Raw genomic sequence first — 21,922 nt, 5'->3', positions numbered from 1 at the left:
TCAGGATTATGCTTTTCACCTTTCTTAAAAAGTGGCTTGAGTTCTCCATATTTAAATTGTTTAGGAAATATGTTGTTTTGAAATGATTGGTTAATAATAATTGTGAGAGGTTCTGAAATAGAGTCTATATGACTTTTTTCATGAGATCCACCGAAATTTCATCCCATCCCGCAGATTTTTTATTTTTAATGATTTGATTACTTTGACTACATCTTTTTGCTCAATGGCTTTAAAATCAAAATTAAATAGTTGTTTACTAGTCATTAAGTTCCTTGTCATATTTAGTGCCTCAAATTCACATGGTGATGTTCCCATTTCATTGGTTATATTGGTAAATTTTTATTAAAGAATTCAGCTATTTCTTTTACGTTGCTAATGGTTTTATTTGAGAGTTTAATATCAGGAAAACTATTCTTGACTTTTTTACAACCTAGCTCTGATTTAACAACCCACCACGCAGCCTTGCTCACATTTTCTGATTTGTTTATGAATTTAGCATTGCACATCCTTTTAGATTGATTACAAACTTTCTTGAAAATTGTTTTATACTTTCTAACATAATCCTTAAAGAGTCCGTCGTTTGATTTTTTTGCCAGTTTACTAAGTTCTGGTTTATTTATACTAGATATTCTAATACCCTTTGTTACCCAAGACTTCTTTTGATTCTTATTTTTGTTGTTGTAAAACTTTAAGGGAAAAGACTCTTCAAAAGTATTGTGAAAATGGCAAAAAAAGTTAATACAATTTTCTTCAAAACATTTTTTTACAGATACATCTTATTTTATTTCTTTAATATTATTTACAAAACTTGTGACATTGGCTTTTGAAAACATTCTTTTTTTAGTTGTATTTTCTGTTCTGTCCTTATTATCCTCAAATGAGCTTTCAAAAATGTTTATAAACAAAGCCCTATGATCTGAAAGACCCAATTCTAAATTCATTGTCTGGACTGAATATTGTGAATTTATTTTTCTAGTTAAGATATTATCTATGCAGGTTCAGTGTGTTGCGTAATTAGAGTCGGTGATGTAAAGTTAATTTTAAACCCATATTGATTTAACAGAGAAATAAAATCTTGTTTTTGATGTGGATGGCTACAGTCCTCCAACAGATCAATATTAAAATCCCCAGTTATGTATACATTTCTTATTTTTGTTGTTTTATTGAGCATTATAAATAACCTTTCTGACTTATTGAGAAAAGACTTAAAATTAGTTACATAAGGAGTCCAGTGTATATTGAAATTACAATAATTTTTAAAGTAAAAATCTCAATGCATGATGATTCAAAAATAGAATTTTCGTTTAAAACACAGAAATCATCTCTTATAGTGTACTCTAAACTATCTTTTATTAAGATGCAGGAACCACCATGGCTACCTTCTTCCCTACAACAAAAATGGGCAATTGTATAATTTGGGATGCTATTTAAAATATTTATATCTACACTCTTAAGCCAATGCTCGTTCAAACAAACAATAGGAATATTTAAATTTTCTAAGATTATCTCAAGATCATTTTTTTTACTCATCAACCCACCCTCAATGTTAAGGTGCATTAACCACAAAAATCTCTTTTCAAATTTAGCTGATTTACAGACTGGCCATGAGCCTTTAGTATTATAAGCATTAGCATCATTTAAAAAGTCATGAAAATCTAAATATATAAAAGGCAAAGCCCTCACTGACTGACTCACTCATCACTAATTCTCCCACTTCCCACTTACCTAGAAGGCTGAAATTTGGTACACTGATTCTTTAGGCATTAAATAGGAAAACTAAGTGGTTTTTATTCTGATCGGACTCTCGGGCTCCGCCCCAGTGGCTCTGGAGTTTCCCATGTTAACCTAATGAGTACCGGTACTCATATTTAAATGGAATTAATGAATCTTAACAGCTGTTTCAATTAAACAAGTTGGTTCTGTTCTATGATGTTAAATAGCATTAAAGTTACAAGGATTACCAACAGGGTGCAGCACTATTATTTTTTTCAAATATTTTACAACAGCTAATTTTAAACCAAAAGTGAGTGAGCGTAGCGAACGAACTTCAATCTGGAGGCGAGTTAGGGTAGCGAACGAGCTAACCTGAGGGCAAGTGACCGCAGCGAACGAGCTCCTACCATAAAGGTGAGTGAGCGTAGCGAACGAACTTCAACCAGGACGTGATTGAGCCATGCGAACGAGCTCACATATGAAGTTAAACAGGGCAAAGCCCGCGGGTACAGCTAGTTATTACATACAACACAAAAGTTTTTAATTTTTTTAGGGTCGCTTAGTGGGGGCATTTGCTTTGCAAGCTTAAGTTTTGAAGGTGGGTTTCCTCTAAAAAACAACCAACCTCCATGGAGATATTAATTGATTCACATGAACTAGGGTTATTGGAGGAACAGTGATTCTTAACTAAATTTTTTACATTTAAAATTGGACTTGAATTTCCATCACAATTTCTCTGCTTTAGCGCTTCACTAGAAGTGAGAGCGCCCGACACTATTTTAACACTTTCACAGACTGATGTATCCAAGGGTGGTTGGATTCGTTCTGGTGTAGTATCTCGAGGTGGCGACATTGGTTTCTCTGATGACTCCTCAATCTGAGTAGCTTCAAGGTCCAGGGGCAGTAATGACTCACTGGCTGAGTCGTTCAGATCTTCACCATGTGTTGACATCTGGCGTGTAAGTTGGCCGTCATCTCCAGGTGCTTTACAATCAGACGAAACTATCTTAGTTGTGTTTGTTTTGTTACCAGAGCCCTGTGAGATTTCCAAAGACTGCTGCAGATTCTCCGAAGATGAAACAGGCGGGTTGATGCAAGCATCAGTTAGACTATTTGGGGCATAAATTTTACAAGAGCAACTGTCAATTGTTCTCCTTAGCTGATCCAAAAATGCAGTATGTGATAGCCCATTCCATAATTTTCGCTGAGCAGATGGTTGATCACATGACACCACATATATCGTAGCATTAGTCATTTTGTGCAGCTTTACAATATTTTTTGCAAAGTGGTTGAGAGGTACTAAGTCACACACACAGCCCATTGGAGAACATATTAAAGTATCAAATTTCTTTACTTTAAAATCCTTGATCAATTGTTCAAACGCCTCATCATACGTTGGTAGTGTTGGCTTTCCTCTATATTCTTCCTTTGTGAAAAGACTATATAATGTGGCACCCCCTGATTTAGTCTGGCAAGTCAATCTTGTGTTGATGAAGTCTGTGTCCTTAGGTCTACCAAATATCTTACAAAACACAACCACTACACCAGCAGACATGTTTCTGTAGTGTTGGATATCTCTTGATATGGTATGCGCAAATGCTGTGGTAGGGGCTTTTTTGTTAGCATTAATCACTTTCCACATGTTAGCTTCGATGACATTAATGGTATTTTTTTTTATGCAAGTAGACTGTGTTTGTTCTTTAGATCCAACAACAGTTTTAATCATTGGAACAAATATTTCTCTAATCATTTTGGATATTTGTATTTTTCCTTGTTTGTTTAAGTGTAGTCCATGTTGTGTATAAAACTGACGAGATAGTTTATTTATAGCCAAAAAGGTAGCATGGTTATACTCTGACACAAGTGCTTCAATGTCCATGTGTATGTAATATATTCTATTATTTAAACCAGGAGTGTGATGTCGGTAAGGGAGTGCTGATATCACTACATTAGTGTGTTTAGTGCTCTCCATCAGCCATTTAACGGTTTCACAATACCTCTTCTCTGTGTGTTCAATTACATTGTTGGATCCCCCCAGCACAATAAGTGTATCAGCTTTTGAAAATGAACTTGTAAGGCCTTTTACATCCTTTATTACATTTTCCATTGTTGCATTTGGTTTAAATAAACAGTCAATGTCATATTCATTATCCTGCCATATCTTTGTTATGTTTGACCTAAGATGTCTACCATGGCTATCAGCAAGAATTAAAATCCGTCCGTTGGTCCTTTTTGTTGTTTTTTTCAACTTTTTTGTAGGGTTCTTGATGCTTAAGTTTGAGTGATTAACTTGAGGGTCCTTGGACATAGACAGCGCCAGTTTTTGACTATTATGGGTCACATAAGATTTTTTGAGATTCTGTAATACCTCAAATTTGTTTGTTGTAACAATAGGATCCCTGTTGGTGAATTTCAGATTCTTTGATTTAGACTTTACTTCGGTCCATCCTATAGATTTAGCAGTTACAATTTCCTTACTGTTAGTTCTAGTGACAGAAACATACGATTTTCCCTCCTTTTCAATCATGAGGGAGTAGAACAATTTTTTGTTTAGAGTTGGTAAGTTTTGTATGAAGTAAGCCAAAAGTGAGCGCTTTAGTATAACTTCCTGTTCTGATAGTTTTTTATTTTGTAGATAGTTAATATTCAATGAACCAGTAGTAACAACATCCTGTACCAGTGACTCAATAATCCAACAGCAGTAGATGCCACAATCAAAACTGTTAGGCTGCTGTGGTCCATTCAGTGATCTAAAACATGCTGAAGATTCCTCCCCACCCAGATAGTCGGATAACTTGTGGGCGACTTTTTTTGCAGAACTGAGGTTAAAGTTGTTGAGAGAATCAAATTACAAAAATTCATTTCCAGTTCTTTCTAAGATTAACACGCTCCAATGAGTTCTGCTAACTACTCCACACAAATCTACAGAATCGTTTATGGGCATGATAATTAATTTCTTGTCTTTCACAGCGAGAGGGTCAAGGAAACAGTGGAAATCTGGTGAGTTTTTAATAGTGTGAACTACCAATGGATTAATTATCACGCAAGATGTTGAAGCCAAAATTTGATTGTTTAACGTATCCAAGTAGGGCTGGAGGGTCAAATCTGATATCCATGATTCTCCTAATAATTCTGACATAATTAATGATTTATTATTGCATGCAACATCTGTTTTGGTCTCCAAAGATTGAATAGTTTTAACATCAGCCTGTGTAGGTTGAGCCAGATCACAGGTGGATGTAGAAGAAGTAGCTGTCTGAGGTTCACACTGGACCGCACATTCTATCATTTGGGGTGCATATGTTTCAGGTAAATAATCGGGGATGGAAAATATCTCCTCAGTGAATTCCAATAAACGGGTGTCAGACTCGATGGAGTGATCAAGAACACATTTAAGTTGCTTCTCGAGAGTTGCATTGTGCTCTTTAAGTCTCTTATTCTCTTCGTGTAGTACCACTACTGCAGGGGAAGTAGAGTCATGTGCATAATTAAGCTGCTTTAGAGAAGACTCTGCTGTAGGAGTGCACAACTGTGCTGGTGTTGATGTTTCAAAAGGGTATTTATCACATGGTGATGACTGAGTAGAGGACTCTTCACTTGAAGACTTTGGGGATAGAAGCGACCTCATTGTGACGGGATGAGGGCCTGTGTGTTTATTAACTGATGCTAAGATTGCTGATTTATTTGTATCAGTCTTAGTTGAGTTGCAATTCCTTCCAAGGCAGCGCCAAGTGATTTCGCCATTTTTGGCCACATAGTTTTGCCTATATTTATAATTATTAAATATAATATTTGGTTTCCCATTTTTAGTTTCCTTAATTTCAAAGTCCATGGCTATTTGTAGGCTCCAATGTAACTCATAATAAATTAGCAAGCACCTTCAGATTTTTTAATTCTATGTATAACTATTGGCAAGTAATGTCTATAATTTTAATGATTTGGTTAGAAATGATACATCTGTCTCATATAAAATGCAGTCAAGTAAATTAATAAAACAAAAATATCAATAAAATCTTCTATTTAAACTAACATATTAAAAGGCAAACATCAACAATAACAATGAATGTTCATAGTCCTTAATCTACCTAGTCCTCATATACCTTAATCTAATCGTCATAAACAGTTCCCACACTCCGGACAGCTCGCCTTTACTACTTCCTTCACCACTTCCTACGTCGCGGACCTGTTTCCTTCCCTTCCCATAGCATTTTAGGATTGCAGATACCTTAATCTAATCGTCATAAAAAGATCCCACACCCCGCACTGCTAGCCTTTACTACAATGTATTGAGTAATCTTCAGTATATTCTTTGCTCAATAGTAACAAGTGATGTTTTTCCTTTTGTACTGTATTTTGTAATTTGCTAGTATACTGTGGGTTGATGGCTTATTATGAACACATGTTACAACTTACAAGTCTTTTGTTTACTTTTTCCTTGTTATTTTATTCAACCACATGGTTACTTAATACTTAGCAACCCATAAGACTAATGTTAAAAAAATGTGACTTTCAGTTTCATTTTTCTACGTAATTAGATTTTTCTTGGCAGTTCTAACTGCAGTAAACTCGTTTTTAGGCCAGGAATAAACTATTTACAATATTTAAAGAAAATCTCCGAAGCCGTTTTTGATATCTTTGTGCAAGCAAGCAAGCATATATACATACATACAAGCAAACATTGCTCATATTAGAGTATAGGATTTATCTTTAACGCGTACCTAGGTCAGCTGCTACAGGGAAACTAATAGTGTGTTTTTCATTAAAATATCAACAGCTTAGTATGAAATAAATAAATCCGCCAAGTTTGATCAAAATATATATTTTGATCAAACTTGGCGGATTTATTTATTTCATTCATAAACAAGCCAACTAGAACATTTTACAATATTCTCCATAAGAATAACATGAGAATTTTAAATTAAAATTTTTTTAAATTTTCTCCGTAACCAATCACCCTACATAAACACTTTGATATACTAAATTATTTTCTTTTTAAAGCTCTTTAAAAAGGTCTGGAGAAAAATTGATAAATTTTGTAACTTACTTGGGTAAATTCATTTATAACTTTTCAAAGTTGACAGAGCCTTTGCGCAAACTACTGAACAAGGGAATAGCCAGGGTTTGGGATTTTGATCAAAAGACAGCATAAAAAAGCTAAATGAAGCTCTTGCGTCACCTCCTTTGCTCCGTTACTTTGACCCAAAACTTCCCATAACATTATCAGTTGATGCAAACTCACATTCTGTTGCATCAGTGCTCCTACAGGAAAATCGACCAGTAGCATATTCTTTCAAATTAAAAGAAAACACTGTGTGTTTATATTATAATGATTTATCACTACCCAATTGGTTGAATATGTTTTACAAAATTTGTTATTGGTAGTGCTTGTAATTTAGACTAATAAAACTTGGTTCAGGTTTGTACCTTTTACTAATTAAGCTAAGTTAAGCCTAGATTAAATTACTACGTAAGAAGTAATGAAGGAAGTTGTAAGGCTCGCAGTGCAGAGTATGGGTACTGTCTGCCTAAATTACAATTATGTATCTGCAATTCTAAGATGCAATGGGAAGGGGGAAACAGGTCCACGACGTTGGGAGTGTTGATGGAAGTAGTAAGGGCGAGTACTGCGGAGTTTGGGAGTGGATTTATGTATCTGCAATACTAAGACTGCTTTCAGAGTAAACTAATAATTTTCCCCGAGCAAAGCTCGGTCCCCGGGTACTTTATAGAATATAAAAGGCAAAGCCGTCACTGACTGACTTACTCACTCACTCACTCACTCATCACTAATCTCTCACTTATTTACCTAGGAGGCTGAAATTTGGTACACCGATTCTTTGGACAATTAATAGGAAAACTAAGTAGTTTTTATTTTAATCGGGATTTCGGGCTCCGCCCCAGTGGCTCTGGAGTTTCCCATGCTAACCTTATGATTTGCTCTGGAGTTTCCCATGCTAACCTTATGATTGTTCATATTTAAAAGGAATTTCTTAACAGCTGTTTCAATTAAACAAGTTGGTTCTGTTATATAATGTTTCATAGCATTAAAGTTACAAGGATTACCAACAGGGTGCAGCACTATTATTTTTTTAAATTTATGACTACAGCCAATTAGCAACCAAAAGGTGAGTGAGCGTAGCAAACGAACTTCAACCTGGAAGCGAGTTAGCGCAGCGAACGAGCTAACCTGAAGGCAAGTGAGCGGAGAGAACGAGCTTCAACCTAAAGGTGAGTGAGCGTAGCGAACGAACTTCAACCAGGACGTGGTTGACCCATGCGAACGAGCTCACTTGTGAAGTTAAACGGGGCAAAGCTCGCGGGTACAGCTAGTACTTATAGAAAGACAAATGATTAAGCTGAAGGATTTCTTTACAATGCAAATTTAATGAACTAAGAATAGGATGTTACATTGAATGGGGTTTGTTATTTAAATTAACAAATACAGGGTCGCCATCTTTGGTTTAGCCTAGCTCTGTAAAATAGAACAATGAGTTTACAATAAGATATAAGTTTAATTACATAAATCTTCTCAGGGAGGGGGGGCGGCTGGCTAAAAAAATCTTCAAATATTTTAATTTATAAAATAAAATATGTCAATTATTATGAAAAATGGGATAATTAATTGATATTGCCCTTAGGCTTGGATAGGTAAGTTAAATAGTCCAACAATGAATAGTATCTATATAAAAGGCAAAGCCCTCACTGACTGACTGACTCACTCACTCACTCATCACTAATTCTTCTACTTCGCATTTACCTAGGAGGCTGAAATTTGGTACACCGATTCTTTAGGCATTAAATAGGAAAACTAAGCTGTTTTTATTCAGATCGGGCTCTCGGGCTCCGCCCCAGTGGCTCTGGAGTTTCCTATGTTAACCTTATGAGTTCTCATATTTAAATGGAATATTAATGAATCTTAACAGCTGTTTCAATTAAACATGTTGGTTCTGTTCTATGATGTTCAATAGCATTAAAGTTACAAGGATTATCAAACAGGGTGCAGCACTATTATTTCTTTTACATTTATGACAACAGCTAATTTGCAACCAAAAGGTGAGTGAGCATAGCGAACGAACTTCAACCTGGAGGCGAGTTAGCGTAGCGAACGAGCTAACCTGAAGGCAAGTGAGCGCAGCGAACTAGCTCCAACCTAAAAGTGAGTGAGCGTAGCGAACGAACTTCAACCAGGACGTGATTGAGCCATGCAAACGAGCTCACGAAGCTAAACGGGGCAAAGCCCGCGGGTACAGCTAGTAGGTGATAAATTTATCAAAGTTGAATTTAGTTCTCTTGTTCAAATCGTTTTTCTGGAATTATTCTTGATGAAAATAAAGTAGTTTTTGAATTCAAATAATTAGGTTCGATCAGAAAGTAAATAAAATAGGTCTGTATTAAGTTAAATTTCTTGAAGTTAGGCTAAGCCTTATACAAAATGGAGAGAGTTCTCACCAGATTGGTTCTTCAGTAACAACAGTGTCCAATTAACCCTTTGAGTGCCGACGTCCGGCCGACCGGACGTTTTTAGAACGAGCCAAAAGTGCCAACGTCCGGCTGACCGGACGTTTCGTAATGATCGAACAGTTGTCATAACAACCGAATGGATACTCAGATTCTTTTAACCCATATATTAACATTGAGTCGAAAGTTACTAGATGCGATACATCAATTTTCGTTGGTCGAAATATCGAAAATTCGATTTTTACGAAATTTTAACCTAAAAATCGCCAGATCGCGCTCGGCATTTTTAGCGCGACCTTTGGGAAAAATCATCGGCATTTTTTGAGCGTTACTTTTATTTCTCGCCTGGCACTCTAAGGGTTAATATAAATCTTGAGGTGGCAGTACAAAACAGAAAAAAATAAAATATATATATATATAAGCTAACCCTAGTAGCACAAATATTTTAAAATCTATTTTATATATCTCAAATGTGTATTAATGTCAATTTTATATAATACTATCTGTACCCGTGGGCTTTGCCCCGCTTAACTTCATAAGTATTCGCATGGCTCATTCACGTCCTGGTTGAAGTTCGTTCGCTACGCTCACTCACCTTTAGGTTGGAGCTCGTTCGCTGCGCTCACTTGCCTTCAGGTTAGCTCGTTCGCTACGCTAACTCGCCTCCAGGTTGAAGTTCGTTCGCTACGCTCACTCACCTTTTGGTTGGAAATTAGCTGTTGTCATAAATTAAAAAAATATATATATAGTGCTGCACCCTGTTGGTAATCCTTGTAACTTTGATGCTATTGAACATCAAAGAACAGAACCAACTTGTTTAATTGAAACAGCTGTTAAGATTCATTAATTCCTTTTAAATATGAAAAATCATAAGGTTAACATGTGGAACTACAGAGCCACTGGGGCGGAGCCCGAAAAGATTTTTGAGATAAGAATATGCTTTAATGTTAATCGGGAATGTGAGCTATCATCATGCCAAATTTCAGCCCAATCTGTCCAGTAGTATATGCGTGATTGAGCAACACACACACACACAAACACACACACAAACTCACAAACTTTGAGATTTATAATATTTGTAAGATTTAAAATATATTAAATATATAAAAAATATGTTTTTGAATCTATTAAATATTTAAAAAAATATGTTCCAATAATATGTTTTAGTGAAAAATATTTAAATAAAAAATGTATTTAATATCACTTCCAAACATCCCATGGGGCCTAAAACACAAAATAATAAAGATTTAGTATGAAAAGCACAATAATCAGTTGAGTAAATTGATTAAATAGTTCTTAAAATCAAATTTTGAAAAAAAAAACTAGATACAATTTTACTGGCCCGAATGGGTCTCGAACCTTATGGGTCCTCCGACTTATGAACCTCTTACCTTACCTCTGAGCTACCTATCTGTGACTGTTGTTAGTCTTAGTTTTCAAATGGTGAAAGAGTAGCCGACAGTTGCAATGGTTGCAATACTTAAAATATTTTTGATACTACAGTATAATATGATTCTGTTAATCTGTTTTGGCATCAAGTAGTTGAGTTGAATAGTGCTGTAGTGAATAGTGAGTAGTCCCCACAAATACAAATACAGTAAACTACAAAAATTAATTTAAATACTATGACAAAATATCATGTAATTTATGACATAAGTAAATCAAATAATAATTTTTAGAACGTCATATACAACCGTAATTAGTTTAGGTCGCCAGTCACTAGCACCCTTTTCTAGCCAATCATTCGAGATTTCTATGATCACATTCATTGTCACATATTGCAATTAAAAAATAAAGCCCATAACACTTTTTTTGTTTGACCCACATGTAGCTGTCGAACATGTATACTGCCTCTTATAATAAAGGCGGGGACACACTTGTCATACACCCTTCCGATCCGACTCCGATCATACTGTGGTACGACTGTCGGAGAGGGGAATGGTACTTAACTTTGAACGCGGTTGTTTACACCTCTCCGACACGCGTCACGTCATACTCCGATCCTACTCCGATTTTGACTCCGATCACACACCGACACTGCAGTCTATTTGTTTGTCGGATGCAGGACGGGTTGTTTCTTAAAAATCACCTTTATTCTTAAGGTTTAAGAAAAATGGTTCAAGATAAATATATGCCGATGTGTGATGTGAATTCTGTGCGTGCATACCTTCAATTTGAGACCTCGATCATGAAAATCGGACGGGTAAAAGAGCCAAACGAACTCAAGAGAGAAAAACCAAAGTGTTTAATATATAAGATGGCACTTAAGTAAACCACCTAACTTTCCTTCCATGCAGAATGGACCCAAATTTTCCGTTTTCCACTGCCCTCCTGAGATGACTGACTTTCTTCCTTTTCATCTAGACAATCCGCCATCATAGCTAAATCCCGAAGTTCAAAGTTTTTGAACATGTTTACCACCTTCTGCACGTAGTTTACAATCAGACTGGCGACTGTTGATCGACCCGGTGGAGAAAATCGGAGACGGGTCGGAAGCGTGTATGACATGTGTGCTCACCCCCTCCGATCCGGCACCGATCCCTCTGGAATCCCGCAAGTCGGATCGTAGTAGGATCGGAAGTGAGTATGACAAGTGTGTCCCCGCCTTAAGCGGAATCATTCTTTAAGTGCATGATAGAGTGACACCATTCAGAGTATGTATTATTATTTACTTGATTTTAACGCTTTCACAATAGCAATTATCATACAACAAATGCATGTATAAATTGATAGACACTATGAAAAACACAAGATGCAAATTATTTTGTTGCCAATTATAATAGATTATATAGACTATATTCTACAAATATATTATTATTTTATTAGTAAAAATATCTGACGTGTTTCAAAATATATTTATAAATACTTTAAACATATAATATAGTTTCAAAAATATTTTATATATATATTTAAAATATTCACAACCAAAAAATTTTTTAAAATCTTTAATAGGAAAAATATACATATAAAATATGTATATTATAGATTCTATACTTATTTTATCAATATACCCCGTGTCCCAAAAAAAAACTGAACAATTTTATTTACTTATAAAAAGTTTATTGACAATCACACGATAAACTAATTAAATTTCAACTGACACAAATATTCCTAAGTTTTGTTTGATATCATATGTGTTAGTGATTTTCAACATGGTTGCCATTGTTGGCAGAAAGATAGTCAATACGGCTGTCCAATTCAGCCCACACTCTATGGCGCATTTCGTCAGTAATGTTAGTAAAGGCTGCATTTATTCTTTGCCTCAATTCTCGGACATCGGAAACTTCTGTCTTATAAACTTATAATTTTGACAAATTTAACTCACATGCTGCACAGCGAACAGACTTTCGAGGGTCGTGAAGAAATAATTGTTGCACGTTTTCAATCAATTCATTTTGGATTTTTGGCCTACCTTTACCTTTTAAATGTTGTAAGCTTCCAGTTAACATAAATTTGTCAAACCAGGCTCGAATGCTGTTCCGTGATGGAGGACGTCGACCATAGCATCTTCTAAATGTTCTTTGCACTGCAATATCTGACTTACTTTGAATGTACCACTCAACGCATTGCGCTTTCTCTCGTGCGTTCATCCCTGCTTAATAACAGGGCAATGTTTTTAAATTTCAAGTTTCAAGCGACATCAATGAATCAGCTGATAGTTACAATTGATATTGAACAAAACTTCATGAGCTCAGTTATCATATGATCACCTTCAAAGTAGACTAGATATGCCTGGACGTATTATATAACAATTTAAAATTGTTCAGTTTTTTTTGGGACACGGTGTATATTATGAATCTATTTTATATATTTAAAACTTATATTTAATTGATATTTTGCACTGTTTTTTGGTAATATTTGAAATATATATTTGAATATATAAAAGTATTATTAAAGATATATTATTTATATATTTTATTTGAGGTTCTATCAAATACAACTTTGAATATATAAAATATTTATAAAGTACATATCTGTGCTACTAGGGAAACTGTTCTTCTGTTGTTAAGTTAGTGTTAAATAATTTTCATCACTTTGACTTTTTAAATGTTAGGGATTATACTGAATCTAAGGTGTTGAAGCTGCCATGCCCCAATAGAGAAGGAGGAAAATTTTAATTTCACACAGGATGATCAAAGTTTTTGATTAACAATAATATTTGTTGAGTATATACAATATATTTTAAAATGTTATATATGGCAAAGTTACAGCCAGTTAGAGAAAGAGGCTCTAGCAATTTCAGTTGCATGTAAGAAGTTTCACGAATATGTATGGGGATCACAAGGTCTGGTAGTTGAAACTGACCATAAGCCTCTTGAATCGATCTTTAAAAAATTCTTACATGACACCCCTCCAAGAGTTAGGCGTATCGTTATAGATATAATACCCTACAATCCAAGAATTATTGTTTATAAGAAAGGAACAGAATTATATATTGCGGACACACTGAGTAGAGAGTGCATATAAATCATGCTACTCCTGGAGAAGAACTTTCGTTTGCAGTAGACTTGGTAATATCCGTGCCTAAAGAAAAACTTAAGGAGGCTCAACATCTCACAGAAAAAGAAGCTGAACTCTCCAAACTTAAGCACACCATTCTAAGTGGTTGGCCTGAAGAAAAATCTGAATTGCCAGAAGAGCTACAAAAGTATTGGAATTATCGGGATGAACTAGCTGTTCATTAAAATATAATTTTTAAAGGGGGAAAAATATTGCTTCCTATGCATTTTCGTCCACTATAACAGATCCACCTAGGACACAGAGGTATACAAGAATCACTAAATTTTGCTCGAGAATACGTGTTCTGGCCTAACATGACAAACAAAATCAAAAATTATTTTTTGAACTGCAAAATATGCTCAAAGCTCCAAAAAGATAATAACGAGGAAAAATTATTACAGCAAGAAGTACCTACTAGACCGTGGATGGAAATAGGAACTGACATTTGTCACCTATCCGGTAAAGATTATCTTGTTGTTGCGGATTCCTACTCTGGTTTTTATGACATTGTTGAGTTAAAATCTACAGCATCTTCAAATGTTATTACTGATGAACTCAAAAAGTTGTTTTCAGTACATGGAATTCCTGAAATGTTATTATCAGATGGAGGTACTCAGTTCAATTCAATCAAGTTCAAAAATTTTGAAAAAGAGTGGCAGTTCAATAAAAGGGTTTCAAGTCCTTTGTTTGCAAGATCAAATGGATTAGCCGAACAGTATGTTCAAGAGGCAAAACTCATTCTAAAGAAATGTCTAGAAGAAAAGACAGATGTTTATCTAGCCCTACTTCATCAAAGAAATATACCCCGGAAAAATCTTGGATCTCCAGCTCAAAGATTAATGGGGCGCAGAACAAGGACACTGCTTCCTAGCACAGATAAAATTCTGCAACCTAAAATAATTCAAAATGTTCACAATGAATTGCAAAATATTCGGGAAAAATCCAGACAATACAGCAACAGAACAAAATACCCCGCCGCAGAAAACCTGCATACTAAGCGAATTTCCATTTGACTGATTGGATTTACACTGAAATGTCTACTTAAAAATATAACATTTATTCTTGATTAAAATAAAATTAGTTTAACAAGTACTTAGGTTTGCTGAATCAGCGAGGATAAAACTGTTTTTTTTTTTTTTTTTTTAATGTGAATAGTTAGTAAGAAATAAAAACATTTTCCAAATTTGATCAAAATATGTTCACAAACAAGCAAACTACAACAGTTTACTTTTCTCCATAAGAATAACATGGGAATTTTAAATTTACAATTTTTTGGAATTTTCTCCGTAACTATTAGGCGCATAATAACGCTTCAATATACCAAATTATTTGTTTTTTTAAGCTCTACAAAATGGTTTGGAAAGAAATTGCAAAATTTTACGTTTTTTGGGTCAAAAATGGGAAAAACCTATTTTTACCCCATAAAACCCCCCGTAAACCCCAGTTCCCATGGTCCGATCATGCTGGATCGCGAACTCGTTCGAATAAACGTACGTTTACACGTTTGTACCAAATTTAATCAAAATCGGATCATTTTTGCTTGAGTTATCGTGCTGACGGACACATATATATATATATATATATAAATTAATAAGCGAAATAATAAAAACCAGAGTACCCTGAAATTCATTTTTATTTAAACTGATACGTATAAATATATAAATATATATATATATATATATTAATTTGAACGGATGGTGTTTTTGGCCTCTTGGGACCTCAAAACGAAAAAGAAAATCGGTCCCGCGTCAAGGTCTTATGAGTATACTCCATGAGTACTACGGTAATAGCTTATTCCCTATATGGGAAATTCGCTAAAAGAACAACTTAGAATTTGAAGAAGGAGAAAAAGTACTGTATAGAAAAGAACACAGAGACTGGCAGCCGGCTACAGTCGTAAGAAAAGGTCCAAGATCATTCCTTATTGAAACTCCAGATGGGAATATTTATCGAAGGAACTCTTGGTTTTTGAAGAAACGATTTTATGACGTTGAAAACCGGCAGGAGCAAGTAAAGTGAACAGAAGTAAAGCTGGAAACGGAGTTAAAGACGTAGATAGTAGAAAGTTATCACAATGAGTAAATCCTCCCAAAAGACTTGACTTATAAGTGAAGAAGGGAGATGATATATGACTATCATATGGTCATATGGTTGCTAATTATTATTATATTGTTTTTGTAAACAAATTTACTTGTAAACAAACTAACTTGTAGTTCATTAATTGGAATTCTTCATCTAAAGATTTAGTTCTATTTTAAAACAAGAAACACCATGAGACCTACGGTAATAGCTACTTCCTTATAGGGAAATCCTTATATACTTAGGCGATCCAGAAAGTAAAGAACGTTTCGTTATGACGCCGCTAGGAACGCGCCGATCTCGTACATTTTGGTATGTGCGTACTCGGCAACTCAGTCGGCATCCAGCCGTGACAATTGGAGCATTCTAGCGCTGCCCGTTTTTTCACAATTTCAACTTAAGATGAGCGCTGCAATAAAAAATCCCGCCAGTTAAGGGGTGCGGTCAGTGATACGGTTTTTGTTGGAAAACACTTAAAACCGAAACTTCTCCTCAATTTTCACGGACTTTGTTGTTTAAAATTGTCAAGCAACAAAGCGAAAGACCCGTTATCGGGAATCGGCGGTTTTTGCGAACCTTTTCATCAACTTTAGCGACCAGTTCCATCAGTCATAATGCTCGGGCGTCCGCCCGCTTCGTCATGATTAATGAGCGTCAGATCGGCCATTTTTAATCTGAATGCACCATTTTCTCAGAACTTTCAATCATTACGCTTTTTCCTTAAACTTCATACCCTTGGCGATAAATGTCTATCGATTTTAAGTTTAATGCCAACACAAACCGTATCACTGACCGCACCCCTTAACTGGCGGGATTTTTTATTGCAGCGCTCATCTTAAGTTGAAATTGTGAAAAAACGGGCAGCGCTAGAATGCTCCAATTGTCACGGCTGGATGCCGACTGAGTTGCCGAGTACGCACATACCAAAATGTACAAGATCGGCGCGCGCCTAGCGGCGTCATAACGAAACGTTCTTTACTTTCTGGATAATCCACGTATAATACGTGAAGGCGATTTCTACGAAACACTACTCCTCCGTTAATAATAGACGGATTTTTACAAACGACGTGTCAAAATAAAGTATTTTTTGTGTAGACGCCCCCTTTCACCAATTCCTGTAATAAAAATCCTCGGGCTTTGCCCCACAGGCCATCAAAGTTGTGTTTTCTCCCATAAGATTAACATGGGGGAATTTAAATATTTAATTGGAAACTTTGTCCCCACTAATTTGAGAGGAACGGCTGGGCGTAGAAACTTGGTAGAGGTGTCCAAAGAAAGGTCTTGGTCTTTAGATGAGTTATCAAAAGAAAAACTAAGCAAAATCCCTTAGGGCTCTGCCCCAGAAGCATTTAAAGATCCCTCCACAGAGTTGTTTACGTTTTGGCCATGTGAATAATACTTTTTAATAAAACAGCTGTTCATTTTTAAATTGTATTTCAAACAACACTTATTTATTGGGAGTTACTGAATTGTACCAAATAAGTATTTGCAATGTTATTTTCTGATTTTAAAATTGATTTTCCTCTTTATCATGTCATGTTTTGCAATATAACGTTCCATTACGAAATCAGTGGAAAATCCTTTTATCACAGCAATTCTTAAATTATTTCTTATTGAACTATCTTATATCTATTGTACGGGTTGGCCTTTTTCACCCCTTTTGCCTACATTTTATCATATTATTCTACACGTCATATCAAATATTTTTGTTGAAATATCTGCTCTTATCGTGTCTAATAAAATCCAAACATAGAAACCTCTTCCCTAAAATGGTACCCATCTTGACAAATTATTTGCACCTGCTTATATTACAGACTTTGGCGTACTGGGTTGGTAACATTATTGAAAATAACACTACATTTTGGCTGTAAAATATGGTACAAAGAGAAAATATGATTTAAGCAGCTACTGTCATGACAGAATGGTCATATTCCTTTAAACTAGATCACATAATCCTTTATAAGATACGTTGATTACCAATATTTAAACGTCAATATATACGTGTAATAGGAGGGTCAAATATTGTAAAGAGGAAGTGTTTGGCAATGTTGTGTGAGTAGGCTGGTAGTGTTGTTAAACAATAACTTGTTGTGCTGACCTACTGAAGGCTGTTGCTTTAAGTAGGCCAGTGCACTTGATCAAGGGGTCAGTTTTGGGGTGTAGTGTTTGAGTGGTGCACCGGAGGACAGGGTCCTGCTGGGGGAGCTGGAGCCCAAGGCCCTTGGCCTTGGGTCCAGGTAAGACAATGTAAACGGTTTTCAAAATTGGGGTTTAGAGTCTTTTCCAAATTGGGGTTTAAGCTACTAACTTATTTATACAATTCCAGTCTACTCTACCTTATTGTTTGATTTTAATTTTTGTGTTCTTTGTGTTGTTTTGAGTAATTAATAAAGTTGGGTTTTGTAAGCGAGTGCTGAGTTTCATTCCTGAGCTACGTCACCCAAAGTAACAGTAGGTAGTCCAAGAGGAATACGACCGTTACATACGTAACAGCCAATTAACAGTATTTTTGCTTTTTGGAAATGTCCCATTGCTATGTCATTTGCATTATTTGTTGCCAATGAAGCCAACAAGACCATATAAATGAGGAGGCCCCTAACAGTTCAAGAATAAAGGCCAACTTCACTTCAAGTATTCCACTACACCTAACATTCCGTAGAGTGATTATTTTGACAACTTTATGTTATTGATAAGGCTGAGACAACTAACTGACATCCCCCAAGTCAAGGAATTCTAGCTTTAATAGTAACCCCACAATCAATTTCTCAAAACAATGCTAGAGGGTTCATTCATTGGCACAGAAGTACGATATGAACTGACGCGACGTGACGAAGGAAAAATCAAACTTAATCTGTAACGGATTACCTCCCTTTGAAGTTAGAATATGTCTTCCCAAAAAATATTTTCTTTTCAAATAATATCATATTACACTAATGAAATCACAGAAGTGTTTAACTACAAAAGACCCACCAATACGATTTTAATACTATTTAAAGGTTCTTCCAAAGGAAGAGATATCATATAACATACTAATAATAACTACGATGACGTACGGTATGGGAAATATTTTAATCATTGAATGATCAACCAAATTTGACTGTCAAGGTTTTTGTTTTTGGTCTGCACTCAATCTTAATAGCGTTAATTCTCTCCACAGCTTCTGGCAGAGTCTGAGTCCAAGGTGTCTGATGCGCAATGCGTGTCTATGATCACGCTGTGCTCAACTTTTTGTTTCCTTGTTGTCTGAACTATTTGTTCACTCCTGTAATGTGATCGCACCCTAGGCACGAACTCTTACCGGCACACAAACATCCAGTTGTCTTGAATTACCTCACCCAACAAACTTTGCATAGTTCCTAGGTGGAGCCTTCTTCCTAAATTCAGTTAGACTGAACAATAACAATAACATTAGTACAAGCAAACCAGGGGTGCCTACAAGGGGGTTTAATGTCGCAACTTGCAACATCAGCAGATTTTTTTAGGGGATTTTATGATTTTATGACTGGGACGGGTGGCGTCGTCCTGTAATCCAGCTACTAGGGGGTCACGAATTGTGGATATTTATAGGGATGCACTGTGGATGCAATGCTCCCTGGTGTGGATTAACGCCCACACTAATGAGTACTACGACTATCCGCAGTACTATCCTAATAATAATTAGACCAATTCGTTAATTAAGAGGAAAAAATGTGGTTCGGATTCCACAATAAACTGTAGGTCCCTTAGTTGCCATTAGCTGTATGGGCTATTAATTAACAGCTGTGTCTAAGGAACATGTTGGCCTTAGTCACTAACAAGACTACAAGATCGCGCCACTCATCCTACACTCAATCCTTCACTCATATTTGGGTTAAAATACACACATAGTGGCGTCCCCATCTTAAATAATTGATAATTGATAATTTTGGGGGTTCTGTCAACTGCTCATGTTGATCTGTCTTTTACACCTATGAAAATAACTGTTGGTGCATTATCAAAAATGTAAGCTGTATGAGATGTTTACAATAATTAACTATGGTTCCATCAAAATATAAATTGGTTTACTGGAAGCAAACTGTCCAGCTATTTTATGAAAATCCAACTCATGTAAAATACTAGAGTTCTACTAGAGTTCGACTCAATAAGTTACTCAAGCAGTTAGTTGCATCCTATACTTACCACGTCTGAAAAATCCACCACCCTCCTTACCCCTTTTATTATAGAATAACATGTTTTATACAAAATTAAAGGATTCCCAATTCCGTAAATTTTATTGAGAGTTGACTTAATCAAAAAGTGCACGAAAGTCCAATGGTATATAGTGTACATTTGATAATTGAATGCAATTGTGAATTGATAAAATCCAACCTATAATGAGTTTTTCCTAATAATTGGCACTTTTTATAGAAACATTGTCCATTTAAATTGGGTTAAAGGTTTGATTCAAAAGTTTAAATTCCCATAAATATTTCCGAGTAATTTAAAGAAGTGTCGGGGACACCCCCTGCATTTTAACTATAGTTTAAGCACCAGATCTCCTGGCAAGAGTCAAGAGTCAAGAGACGATGGGTTAAACAACGTTAATTGGCATTGGTTAATTGGCATGGGTTAAACAACGAATTTGGGGGAGGGGGGATTCTCCAACGTGAGCTTTGTGGAGGGGGGGGCACCCCTGGAGCAAACCCTAAAACACAAAGGGCCTTTTCTGGTTTTGTAGTAGCCATTTGTTGGCAGGCTTTGTGGTACTCAACTGAGCAAATGAGGCAAATCAAAACCTTGCCAAAACAAACTTATAAACAGGCCCTTTCCATTGGTGTAACAATCAGCTGTTTGAAATCATGTAAACAGGCGTACCAACTGTTTATTTTTGCACCATTCTTTTTTAATAACCCTGTATTTTCATACAGTCCAGTAACTTTCATTTGAGTTTCATTGACTATGCCTTTTAATGTGTCCAATCGTCTCTTTAGCATGTCAGTGGTGCAAAGTTCAAGACTCATCTTATGGTATTGTGGGAAACCACTTCCTTCAAGGCTTTAGAACTGCTATGTCTGAGGACTATTGTTAGTGTTAACTGAATCTACACCTAAATAAATCCCTTCTTCACCTGGGGCCCTATTTTTGAAATGGTTGACTGTTGAGTTGAGTGTTGAGTTGTTCTATTTCCAATCGTTTCGTATTTTTGAAACGATTGACGGTCGACTTATCCAACCAAAACTACTCACCACCTACTGAGCTGTTGAGAGGACGGTTGACTGCACTTTCTTCTTCCTCTTTCGGTAAAAAATTGCTCTTTTTGAGTCAACGCCATATTGTTGTTGCTTTAATTTATTACTTGCGATTTAGAGGTTATGTATTTGTTGTCAATAATGTCAATGTATTAGCACCCAATACTTTATGCGATTGTTTTCTGTAGAATAATTGCATTTTAATTTTATTTACTGTGTCAATACTAGACTATTTAATCAAGGGTTTTATCCTTGTTGGTATGTTTGAAATAGACTAGGCATACTAATTGAACTTATTATAAGATAATTATTGTTATTAGACCTATGATTTAAGGTATTAAAGATTGTGGTAGAGAGAAACAATATCATAATTTGTTTCAATACCATTCACCTAATAAAGGGATCAAATTAATTTAAGTTACGATATGCTTTCAGTCCAATGGCAAATAGCCGCTTTAACCTAAATAATAACACAATTAAAAATAACATAAAATAAACCGATGAAGGAAACTAAAATAAGGTGATGTGTTCCGAAATAGAGACGAAGAAAGCAAATAATAATGTATTTAGGATATACCTAAACTTATGATTAGCTACACCCTAAAACAAACATCCATAGTAAATTTTATTATTAATACTTAAGTTTATATATATAGTTTATAAGTTAAGGTACTTTTGCAATCACTAAGATTAAGCAAGACATAACCTCAATCTCTCAAGAACGGAGTTGACAGTTTACCTCAGTATCTCGAAATATGGTAGATTGAGATTAGCTGCCAGATTTTAGAGTAAGAAGAGGAAGAGGTTAAATCGAAGATTGCAAGAACTCTGCATTGTGATTGGTTCAAAATGACGTCATCTGAATTTCGTGCGGTCGTATGCCCTACATTTCCAAAACGAGTCACTCAACTAGTGATTCCCAACTCGCTTCCCAACTGTTGGGTTTCAAAAATACCAAATCCTGT

General features: G+C 35.6%; 1 protein-coding gene across 1 annotated transcript in view; it reads right to left on the bottom strand.

Annotated features, from left to right (window-relative positions):
* The window catches only part of LOC129004970 (uncharacterized), a 123,245-nt gene that overhangs the window by 54,317 nt on the left and 47,006 nt on the right, over window positions 1-21,922 (bottom strand). The window lies entirely within an intron of this gene.

The sequence above is a fragment of the Macrosteles quadrilineatus genome, unplaced genomic scaffold (genome assembly GCF_028750875.1).
Source record: "Macrosteles quadrilineatus isolate MER2022 unplaced genomic scaffold, UCM_ALF_1.0 Scaffold_13__1_contigs__length_4303367, whole genome shotgun sequence".
Taxonomy (NCBI): domain Eukaryota; kingdom Metazoa; phylum Arthropoda; class Insecta; order Hemiptera; family Cicadellidae; genus Macrosteles; species Macrosteles quadrilineatus.
Note: the sequence above shows the minus strand (reverse complement) of the source record. Positions and strands in the feature narration are given on the sequence as shown.